The following is a 12,113-nucleotide window of genomic DNA, read 5'->3' on the forward strand; positions in this document are numbered from 1 at the left end:
GAAGGACATGAAGATGCCGTGCTAAATAGCTACAAGGACACTTGCATAAACTCATAAAGGAAGTGATTCCTCTTCTTTTTCCATGCCCAGTGACCCAGGGGGATCCATCATCACTAATTATTTTACAGACATCTTTGGGGAAAAACAGAGCCAGGAGGTGCTACTACCAGTTACTTCTGGCGAGACTGCTCAAAGCCCTCCTGATGGGCCAGTAGCTACAGGAGACTCTCTACAGTGAGCCCTGCAAGGCCAGGTCTGTCAGAGCCACAGAGATCTGGGTTCACATCCTGCTCCCACTCTGGGTGCAGGGAATAAAACTCACATGGTCCCTGTCCCTGTGGAATTCCATCCAGTAGGCAGGAAGACAGAAGCTAGAAGCTAACTATCTGATTATAGTGGGGGTAAGAACTGTGGAGGGAAGTGGGTATGATGGCAGACATCTTTGATCCAACACTGGGGGAAGCAGAAGTCAGCCTGGTCTACTACATAGAGAATTCCCCACCAGCCAGGGCTACAAAGTGAGACCTTGACTCAATAGTAATAGTAGTAGTAATAGTAGTAGTAGTGGTAGTAGTAGTAGTGGTGGTAGTAGTAGTGGTAGTGGTAGTAGTGGTAGTGGTAGTAGTAGTAGTAGTAGTAGTAGTAGTAGTAGTAGTAGTGGTAGTAGTAGTGGTAGTAGTAGTAGTTATAGCAACAATAGTAGAAATAGAAATAGTAATGGTAATGGTAATGGAGGGAATGCCTGGGAACTTTGACAGCATACAGAGGTCTAATGACAGCACTGAGGCAGAGGCGCTGTGAACTGTAAGGTGGCAACTCACTGGGAGTGAGTGGCCTGGTGGTGAAAGACACTTAGCACCTCTACTCTGCCATCGAATCTAAAGATGGGAATTATTTCATGGAGCCTTGGCCAGTGCCTGACACATCACGGGTGGCAGCCAGTAAGAGATCATTTTCAAAGCAGGGCATCAATATTTGACCACTTTTGTGACCCTTCCACTAAGGGCTTGGAGTCCTTGGGCAGAAGGGAAGGGAAGGAATTCAAATTGAACTGTCACTCTTCCCAAGCATTCTTTTCCTTCTCGCCCGTGGAACCTGGCTCTCTCTCTTTCATGACCCCCCCTTCTCCATGGACCACTCAGAACCACGAGTGGGTGAGTCTCTCGGTCAGGCTGGGAGGGACCTCAGACATCATTTGTGAACCCAGTTTCTTCAGTCTCCCAAGCTAAACTCCAGTGGAGAGATGTGAGGAAGTCTGCTTAAAGCGAGCCTGGCTGAGGTACCGCTTAGCAGACGGGCTACGGTTCTACCATGGCTGAGAGCTAAGTCAGGCCCGGCTCCCCTGTGATCAGCTACCCGGAGCAGCACTGCGAGATACAGACTTAACTCACTGAGATGAAGTCCCAGAGAAGTGAGGCAGACCCCTGGGAAAGGAAGCTGGTCAAAACCAGTCAGAAGCAGGGAGCACTCATCTCTACTACCATACCTTTGACAGCTGTCCCAGGCTGAGACCCATGCCTCCCGATTTTTTTTTTTTTCAGGTAGAGAAGCCACCTAAACACAGAAGCCCACCAGTCAGGAGGAGTTGGAGGCCATTCAATGCCCCCAGAAGGACCCATTGTTCCAAAAAACAATTGGAATGAGAACTCATTTTCAGCCCAGACAATGTGCTATTTATATAGAGCATCCAATTTCTTTGTCTTGCACCCTTCCCCCCAATGAAATACAGCTGACTGAAATTTAATTTATTTCTTTGGAGGAGCCACGAGAATCCTCTGGAAATGAGAGATCTAATTAAGTTATGGTCTCCCTAACTTAAAAGACGTGTTTTGGAGAAGGTTCAAGGGGGTGGGGTGGGGGGAATGGATTGAGATAATGAAAGGGTTGAGTGTGATAAGTCTGCGATAAAGGTTAAAGAAACCCAAACAATTCTTTCTGCAGAACACAAGGCTGAGGGAGGAGAGTCACACCTAGCACACCCTGCCCAGTGAGAGTCAGCGGTGTTGGCAACAGTACAAAGGTTTCAAACACTGGTTTTAAACCTTTCTCTTTAGATTTATTTTACTTGTAGGTTTGTCTGCATGTCTGTATATGTTCTGTGTTCATGCCTGGTTCCTGCAGAGGTCGGAGCACTGAATCCCATAGAACCGGAGTTATAGATGATTGTGAGCCAGCATGTGGGTGCTGGGAACTAAACTCTGGTCCCCTGGAGGAGCAGCAAGAGCTTTTAACTGCTAACTCTCCGGCTCCCAGGTCCCTTCCTTCCTTTTTGGGGGGGATGAGGCCAGAAGACCCGCAGGAGTTGATTCCCTCCTTTGGTAAGGGATTGGACTCAAGTTGTCGGGCTTTGTGGTGAGCACCTACTGGTTCTTAAACATACTTCTAAAGGTTTCTAGAAAGTAAATCCATACGTCTGAACCAGAGGAGTGAGCGTGCTTAGGCAGGGAAAACCCCATTCCCACGAGGGAGGCCGGGAGGCTCAAAGCAAGCTGGTTACAACTCGGGATTGAGCCTGTTCCCAGAACTCTGCCCACAGAACAGGCAGGCACAGAAGAGCAGCTGCACAAGACTCTCAGCTCTGCTGGGCTGAAGAGCGAGTTGCCATAGAGCACCACCCCCACGGCCTACCCACTGGGGCCAGCGCCAAGGGCTAGTGGGAGTGTAGAAGAACAGCCAAGCCCCAGCTCAGGCCGCATCTGCTCCCCTCAGAGCAACTCAGATGCAGGCAGGGGGTTCACTTCAGAGTTGGCCTGAGGCCTCAGCAGATGGAAAAGCTCCCCTTCAGCCTGAACTGTGGGAGCTCAGCCTCACCTTTAGGTTTCTTGGTCAGTGGTCTCACCTGAGACCAGTGAGAGGGACTCTGTGAGTTCCCGGCATTTGGTTCCATCATACAGCCTGGCCTTAAATGACATCTAACATTTATTTGTAGTTGACTAGGAAACAAAGCATCCCATCTTCTGCCCACCAAGGAAGGAGACCAGCACAGCTGATACAAAAGCAAGGGCTGATGGACAAGCTGGACAAGCCAAACAGGCCACTATGGAGGTCCTAGACACTGGGAGGAGCCAGTAGTATCACCATCCAACCACCTATGGTCTGCTCTGCTGGGGGTTCTTTCATTTGCTGGTGGTCCTCCCCTTTGCTAGGGGTCCTCCCCTTTGTTGGGGGTCCTTTTCTCTGCCGGTTGTCCTCCTTTTTGCTGGGGGTCCTCTCCTTTGCTGGGGTCCTCCTCTCTGCTGGTGGCCCTCCTCTCTGCTGGGGGTCCTCTCCTCTGCTGTTGATCCTCCCCTTTGCTGGGGATCCTACCCTTTGCTGGGAGTCCTCTCCTTTGCTAAGAGTCCTCCCCTTTGCTGGGGTCCTCCTCTCTGCTGGGGGTCCTCCCCTTTGCTGGTGGTCCTCCCCTTTGCTGGGGGTCCTACCCTTTGCTGGGAGTCCTCTCCTTTGCTGGGAGTCCTCCCCTTTGTTAGGGTCCTCCTCTCTGCTGGGGGTCCTCCCCTTTGCTGGTGGTCCTCCCCTTTGCTGGGGGTCCTCCCCTTTGCTGGGAGTCCTCCTCTTTCCTGGGGGTCCTCCTCTCTGCTGGGGGTCCTCTCCTTTGCTGGGAGTCTTTCTCACAGCTAGGAATCCTCCTGCTGCTCTCAGCTCCAAGGATCTTCAGATCTTTGGATGTGGAAGGATGGCCCCAAGGGTCATGCTTTAGAGGTTCACAAAGAACCTTTCCTGCTGGTTTGCCTGTGACAACATCCCCCCACCTCCCTCCTTCACCTCAGCCCTTCTCTTTCTCCCAGTCCCTTCCCTCTTTCCTTCTCTCTGTTGTCCCCTCATCCCCCTGCCGGTTATTCTTTAAGAAATTCTGCGCAGAATCAAATGAAAATGAAAAGTCAAGCCAAAGGTCTGCAGCGCTGGTTCCTGATTGGTGGGCATCTTTCAGGGACCATGGTCTGATCCAGGCTTTCCTGTATCCAGGCCATTAGAGCCTCTTCTCTCAATTCCCTCTAAAACTATCCTCCATGCTACTCTAGCTCAGTGGTTCTCAGCCTTCCTTGTGCCGTTTGTTCTTCCTTTAATGCAGTTCCTCATGCGGTGACCCCCAACCATAAAATTATTTTCTTTGCTATTTCATACTGTAATTTTGCTAGTTATGAATCATCTCATTAAATATCTGATATGCGAGCCACAGGTTGAGAACCGTTGCCAAGACACCATGCTAAACTTGAAAAGAAACCATGAGAGCCTTTTAGATTTCTGATCCGGGGCTTAGAGACACTTTTTCCTATTGCAGTGTAGTCTACACTGAGAGGCTCTTAGAAACATAGCCTCCCCACCCCACCCCCACCCCACCCCATTGTATGTGCTCCAGTTGTTTATGCTCAAAAGACCTATATATAAAGAGAAAAGAAGATACAAGGCCAGGTACAGAATCCTCCTAGTGGATAAAACACCCTAAATAACCAAAATCAAATTAATTACATCTCTCCTTTATGTCACCAAGACAACCTTACATTTTGGAAATATTTAATATGAACTCTAAAGATGCAAAACAATAAAAACCCTCTACCTTCAAGATAGCATTAAATTTTCACACCTAACGCATTTAATTGAATTTAAAATGGCCTAATTAACCAGACAACTCTTTGTTCGAAATTAGTTTAACAGTCTGTGCCATTCTGGGGGTCAGGCAGACTTCAGTGGAGTCAATTCTGTTTCTGGGTGGCAAAGTCTAGACACACAAAAGATGTCATTTGTGCTGCAATGAGCCACGGAGAGACAACTGCAAGACAATGCCTGAGCGCGTGCGTGTGTGTGTGTGTGTGTGTGTGTGTGTATGAGAGAGAGACAGACACACACACACACACACACACACACACAGAGAGAAAGAGAGAGAGAGAGAGAGAGAGAGAGAGAGAGAGAGAGAGAGATAGGTTTCACTTAGCCCAGGTTGGCCTAAAATTAACTGTGTAGCTGAGGATAACCTTGGACTTCCAATCCTTTTGCTATCCCTCAAAAGTGCTGAGATTTCACAGTGTGCCACCATGCAGGTTTTATATGTGTATAGGTATTTTGTCTACATGGACATAGGTGCACCATGTGTGTGCCTGGTGACCAGGGAGGCCAGAAGAGGGAATTGGATCCCCAGGAACTGGAGTTACAGATGCTTGTGAGCCATCGTCTGGTGTTGGGAATCCATTTATGCGGTATTGCAGATGGAATCCTGGGCTCTGTTCATACAAAGAAACACTCAGAGCCACAGCCTCAGTCCAACAAAACTTTTTTTTCCTTCTGTTGTAAGTGGCTTTTGGGTAGGAATGTCAGAAGCTCTGAGGGGCTGTCTGCTGAGCTGAGCACCTCTGCATGACCCCAGGGTGCTCAGAACTGTGCCTGAGGCTGGCAGCCAACTTGAAAACAGAGGACAAGAGGTGATCTTCCATTTATTTCCTCTCTCTGGTAGGAAAGCAAGACTTGTGAAGTGGAAAAGACTTTGAATACTGGGCACTGAGTAGAAGGTCTTCAATTCTCCTGACAAGCTACAGGCTGTCTGTTTTGTATCCCAGGCTGGCCCTCTGCAAGGAAAAGCACCCAAGGTTTGCCTGAAAGGCCACAAACCAGTGTAGGAAATACACCTGAAGGGCTGCATTCCTAGACTGCCCAGAGTGTGTCTGAAATTGAGGCTAGCATCAACCTTGTACATACAAGGTTGTATGCTTGTCCTTCCTCACTCGCCTGATAACATTTCATTTATAAGCTGGGCAGAGTGTCCAGCTGGTAGGGTACTTGCCTAGCATACCTGAAGTCCTGGCTCCCAACCCTAACACTGCATAAAACCAGTGCGGAGGCACATGCACGATAATCCTAGCACTTTCAGGGTAAAGGAGTTCAAAGCCATCCTTGGGTGTATAGAATGTTCAAGACCAGGCTTGACTACCTGAGACCCTACCTCAAAAACACAAAACAAAAACCAAGCCAGGCACAGGAGCACATGCCTTTGGGGAGGCAGAGAAAGTCAGATCTCTGAGTTTGAGGCCAGCCTGCACTACATAGTGAGTCTAAGGCTAGCCAGAAAGACATAGTGAGAGCTTGGCTCAAATTTAAACAGCAACACAGTAACAAATAACCAAATTAGCAAATAAAACAACAACAACTACTACTAAAAATCCAGGTGTGGTACTCACAGCTATAATCTCAGCACTTGTGGGGCTAAAACAGAAGGATCAGAGCTCTGTTCATGGTCATTAGTTTCCACATAAAGGTTTCAGGCCAGCCTGGGCTATATGAGACCCTGTCTCAAAAACAACAGCAAAGCAAAAGCGAAATCCCTTTCTATAGTAATAGCCTATGTCAAACACCATGCTGTTTCTCTTGACACCTGTTTCCGTCTCCATGGTAGACTGGGTGATAGTTCATGCTCTTGACTTCAAGTCTAGTCTCTCTCAGAGATGCTGGACTCCACTGAGAAGGCCCCAGAAGCCCACAGTAGCTCTGCCATCTCCACTCTTCTCCAGTTCCCCAGTTCAGTGAATGGTCATTGCTGTCCCAAAATTTAGCAGCCACACTGGGGGCTTCAGGCAGGAACCTTCGTACCTCAGATGGAGTCTTACCTGCTGTAACATACTGAGAAGATGGTGTCTGAGGTGGTGACAAAGGAGGACACCTGAGCATGGCCACCTTGTAAGATGCAGAGTGAGGGGCTGGGGTGATAGCGTAGTTGGTACTTGCGGCGGGAATGTGAGAAGCCCAAAGAAGAGCCCTAGAATCCATGTTTAAAAATAATAATAGAAGAAAGGCCAGCCATGATGTTGCTTTTGTTCCAGTGGGCTGCATCCCTGGGATTCCCCTGCCATTCAGAGGCCAATCATAGGCACTGTCTCAAGAAAACAAAACAAAACAAAACAAGACAAAACCAAGGTGGATGTCTCCTAAGGCCTGACGGTCTGATGCTGACCTCTCCCCTTCACAAGTGTGAGCATCTATGTTGCACACACACACACACACACACACACACACACACACACACACACACACACACACACACAAGCTTAGAGATATCCAGATCTAAACATTAACACCGAAATCCTCACCCAAGGGCAGCCTGGTGGACAGAGCCAGGACTTAAGGTGGGGAAGGTTATGGGTAACCTGAACCTTAGAGACAGGGCCTACTGGTAGAAACTGTAGCTGTTCAGCTGACTGCAAAGGAATAATCTAGCTTAGGCAACTAGTTGCCAAAGTGGTCAGTTAATTGACAAACACTTTTAGTCTGCTAAACTTCCTCTTCTAAGATAAAATGTATCTCCTGAACAAAATGGTCACTCTTCCAAAAAATACAAGCTGAATCATCCTTTATGGCTAACTGTCAGATGCCAGAGGCGTTTTTTGGATTAGGAAATGGTTAGCTGGATTAATACGTACACGGCTGAGTTACTGCTCTGTTCAGGGCCCTGCTTTGCTAGGAGCAGGCCCCGTCCAGCTGAGCACACATCCCTGTCGTTAATCATTGAAACTAGCAGCCCAGAGTTGGTTTTACCCAAAACTTCCCTAATCTCTGACCTTTTCTGCATGCAAAACAATAGATAACCAGTTGTCGTCTGCCATTTCCTCATGAAGATAAAGAGAGGTTAAAGGCTGTGCTGCATTAAGACAGCTCTTCTGAACTCTACCCTATCACCTTCTCCAGTCTATCGGGTCACCAAATACTCCCCCCCCCACCCCCTACCCCCTTTGAGAGAGAGGGTCTCATCTGTAGCCCTGGCTGGCCAGGAAATCACTGTGTAGACCAGGCTGGCCTCAAACTCACAGATCTACCTGACTCTGACTCTGGAGTGCTGGGATTAAAGGTCCTTTAACAGATTGAGCACACCCAATCAAAACATTTGAAATTCGAGATGTTCCAAAACCCCCAAATTTTGAGGAATATGTCAAAGCTTAACAAAGTTGGATTCTGCATGGTGCTGCAAGCCTTTAATTTCAGCACCCAGGAGGCAGAGGCAAGAGAATGTCTGTGAGTTCAAGGCCAGCCTGATCTACAAAACAAGTTCTAGGACAGCCAGGTCTACACACAGAGAAACACTTTTAGGGTGGAGGGGATGGGGAGGAGGGAGAAAATATGGATTTTAAAGAATATTTGTTTTTCAGTTTTGCAGATTAAGACATGCAATCTATGCCTCAGTGACTTTCCTTTTCTGTCACTCACCTAAAGGACTTGCCTGAGCTGGCAACTTCAGGTCAAAGCAGGAGGTCTAAACAAGATTGGGCTAAACAAGACGTTTCTTGCCCACTTCTCCATGGATCTACAAACAGAATAGAACTAGTAATTCACTAAGCAAGACCCTTCCCCGGGCCTGGCATCAGCTCATTCGTACCAGTGAGTGGGTGAGGCACCATGAGTACCAGGCACACACATGGTGCACAGACATACCGCAGGCAAATATCTATATCCATATCTATATCTATACCTATATCTATATCTATCTATATATCTCTATATCTATCTCTATATATCTCTATCTCTATATCTCTTTAAAAAGACTTTTATGACACAAAATATAAAGCAAAACAACAAAACCCCTGATTATCAAAAAGGGAGAAGTACCCTGAAGCTGTTAATTCTCTCTCTCTCTCTCTGTGTGTATCTGCCTGTCTGTCTGTCTCTGCTATCTCCATCTCTGTATTTCTTTGTTTCTGCGTCTCTCCTTCCTTCCCTCTCTCTGTCTCTTTCTGTGTCTGTCTGTCTGTCTATCTGTTATCTCCATCTGTGTCTCCTTCCCCCTCTCTCTGTCTCCTCCTTCCTCATGAGAATCAACGTCTTTTGCTTCATCTTCATGTCTTTTGGATTTTATCCTTAATGAAGGCTCAATTCCACCACAAACCATGATCAGCACCTTTTCCCCTCACTGCTCCCCTTTCTCCTTAGGATGGATCCAAGGCTGGGCAGACTACTCACTGTGGGGAAGGTAGGGAAGGGAAGATGGATGGAGAACACAGCCAAGAGGTTTTGTAGGCCCTCCAGCAGCCAGACTCCGGATGCTTCGGAATAACCAATTTATGTGACCCCTGACCTTACAGGCTCACAGTCTCTCACCATCCCTGCCCCTCCAGTGAGACATCTGTCATCCTCCCAGCTTCAGTAAGAACTATACGGATCCTGTCTCTTCTTAGTTAGCAGGCAGGGCTCCCACGAGTGCGAAGCAGCATCTGATGACCAGCTAAGAACCATGCACACCACGAAAGGACAGCAGTGGGGCTTAGTTAGTAAGGCCACCAGTGCCGACTTACATCTGTTGCTAAGGAAAGCATCACCAACCACCAACACTGACTTCCAAGTGTCCCTTCCCCAGAGAGACTCATTTCCCAGTGTAGTGTTCCGTTTTAATGTTTTCAAAGGGGGGAAGGGAGTGACCGACAAGTTCACCAAGAAAGAAATGATGTCTTCAAGGAATGTTGAGGTCCCCCAAGCCACTCTGAGTGACAAACACCCCCTGACTGCAGGGAGCTTATCATCAGACTTGACTTTTGAGGAGATCACTTCTTCCAGGTGTTAGGGGGGCATTTCCTGGTTGCCCAGTGGCTTTTGTGCTCAGAAAGCTCTTCCATGAGTCAAACCCCGTGAGCCCAATGTTCTCAAACTGATTCCGCCCTTCTTCTGTACCTGGTCTCTCTTTCCCACACAATAAAAACCTTCCTTCTCTCATGTTCACACAAGGGAGTGCAGACCTGCTAAGAACGGGGGTAGCTCCTCTAAACAAGTTCACCCCTTCCCCCACCACGTCCCTGTGGCGTTTTCCCCAGGAGGCTTTGAGAGGCCATGAGAGAGGCCTGTCAATAAGCATCAGCTGTAATGGGCAGACCCATTTCCGTTGGAGGAAATGCACCTAATGGAGAAAGATGTATTGATCCTGACGGCCTGTGTCAGAGTCAGGCTCCCAGGGGAGAGCCCTTTCAGTCAGCCTGGGTTAATGGCCTGGCTGTATCCAATAATCAATGCAATGACAAGCCTTTGGGGGGCTTACCTCCAAGGCCAGCCAATGGGGAGGAAAATGCACTCAACTTTTTCATAACCCTCATCAGAGGGGGTGGTGGTGGTGGTGGGGGGGAATGAGCTATTTGGGGAATGAGGTGTGTGAGCTGAGCCTTCCCCATGAGAACGCCAATGAGGTGAAGCCAATCTCTGGCCATCAAGCAGCCTTTCTCAGCGATGATTAACAGGAAAAAATGCTTTTTAGGTTTCCAGTGTGTTTATGTGGCAGGGCCCAGCAGCCCAGATGGGAGGCCTTGTTTTGTTCTTGCTAAAAAAGGAGCCAGGAGCTGTGTGGCCTCTGCCACAGTGAGGCAGCTGCTTGTGATTGGGAAACTGGCCATTAACCTATGGGTGGCACCATCACAAATACACGCCCCCCCCCTTTCTGGGTGTCTCTAGCAATGACTTTCCTCCCTGCATGATGGGGGTGAGGGTCGCACAGAGGCACAAGTGTGCTCGTTTGCTGTGTACAAAAGCTTGTTCCTGGGACGGCATGCAAAGTTACTTCTCCCCAAGACTCAATTTCTGAATTTTTTTAAGTGGGGGCAACTATACCAATGGCTTCAGGAAGGTTCACAGTTAAGATCAGGTAATGCATTTGAAGAGCTTAGCGTGGTGTCTTGCATATATTAGGCACTGAACAAAAATAACATCTGCACGCACGCCTGTGCATATTAGCCCATCAATCTGCACCGTTTTCCAAGGATAAATGGAAGTTCCGTGCTAATAGAAGCATTTCAAGGCTGGATGCTTGCTGACCCAGATTCTTTCTCTGCTAAAACCATCATCTATAACTTCTGGGAAGGTCTTGAGAGTGTTTCAGATTTGGCAAGAGAGGAGAGATTTCTAGATAACACAAGGAAAGGGGTCACGGAGGAAACCGACGGGCGCTGGGGGAGGTGACAGAAACTCTCCTGAGAAGAGGCTAGGTGACCCAGGCTGTAAGCAGGAGTGGCGTTGAGATTCAGTCAGCAGAAAAGTGAGGAGTTACTAAGAGGCTATGAATGGGGGAAGAATCATGGGACGGCAACATGGTCTACCACCTCAACCATCCAGATGATGTAGGTCGGGCTGTGCGTACAAGGGCAGTTCTGAAGAGAAGCATGCATGGGACTGGGGAGATGTTCAGTGGGTAAAGTGCTTGCTTCACAAGCACAGGGAATTAGAGTTTGGACCCCCAGCCCCCACATAAAAGGCAGACAGTATGGCAAATGTCGCCTTTCCCAGCATAGGAAGGCAGAGACAGGATGATCATGTGGGCTCACTGGCCAGTTAGTCTAGCTGATACATAAACTTTAGGTTCTGCAAGGGATCACAGGTCAAGTCTTAAGGAAAGACTTGGCAGAGGAAGAGCCCTGGTGTTGACCTGTAGCTTCTACATGTGCAGTCATGCAAGGGTGCACACACACACACATGTACACATGTGTCGTATACATATGTCAGGTCATGAACTATTATAGCTCTCCTTATGGGGTCCTTCCTCACGACTCTGCAGAGTGGTCTCACCACTGCTCGCTGGACTATCTTCCTAGAAAGGTGATATAGGATTCCGAGGTTCAGCCCATTGCACAAGCTAAATGAGGATTATCCCCTGGGAATCGGAAGTTCAGAAGCTACCACAGTCTTGCACCAAGGTCCCCAAGGCATCATGACCCAGGAATGAGATAACAGATATTAACATTCAGCCCAGTTCTCTCGATAAATAATAGTTCCTGACTATTTCTACAGGTCTTCCTGAATTTTTCTGTGGAGAGATTTCTGAGTATAAGATGTAGGTTATTTCTTTAATTAGCTCCTGGGTTCAAGGTCACACGTAAGATGTCAATCTTTGAAGTCTCTCCGGTCAAGGGATTCTATTGGAGGCCAGGTGCTCCAGAGGAACAGTGTCTGCTCTGAGAGTCACAGCAACCCTACAGAAGACAACCAAGCTGATCCACTGAATAATAAAGACTGTGTCCCTCCAGGGTGCTGTGGGGTGGGGAAAGAACAAATGCAGAGTCACACAGAGTTTCCAGAAGTCACTCAGGGCAGCATCTCTGCGAAATGGCTCTAAGGGGAGATGCAAAGAACTCCTCAGGCTGAGAAAGGGATGGAGCCAAGGAACG

The 12,113-nt window shown here is 48.2% G+C and overlaps 1 protein-coding gene across 7 annotated transcripts in view; it reads right to left on the reverse strand.

Annotated features, from left to right (window-relative positions):
• The window catches only part of Ubash3b (ubiquitin associated and SH3 domain containing, B), a 150,933-nt gene that overhangs the window by 41,013 nt on the left and 97,807 nt on the right, over nt 1-12,113 (reverse strand). The window contains exon 1 of one of the 7 annotated variants that reach the window (XM_017313612.2): nt 8,185-8,276. The exons of 5 other annotated variants lie outside the window; for them this stretch is intronic. The gene's annotated coding sequence lies outside the window, so the exon portion shown is untranslated. Of the gene's footprint in view, nt 1-1,486; nt 1,549-8,184; nt 8,277-12,113 lie in introns of those variants that run through there. One more of the 7 variants, XM_030244638.1, reaches the window with a different exon arrangement.

This window comes from Mus musculus, chromosome 9, assembly GCF_000001635.26.
Source record: "Mus musculus strain C57BL/6J chromosome 9, GRCm38.p6 C57BL/6J".
NCBI lineage: Eukaryota > Metazoa > Chordata > Mammalia > Rodentia > Muridae > Mus > Mus musculus.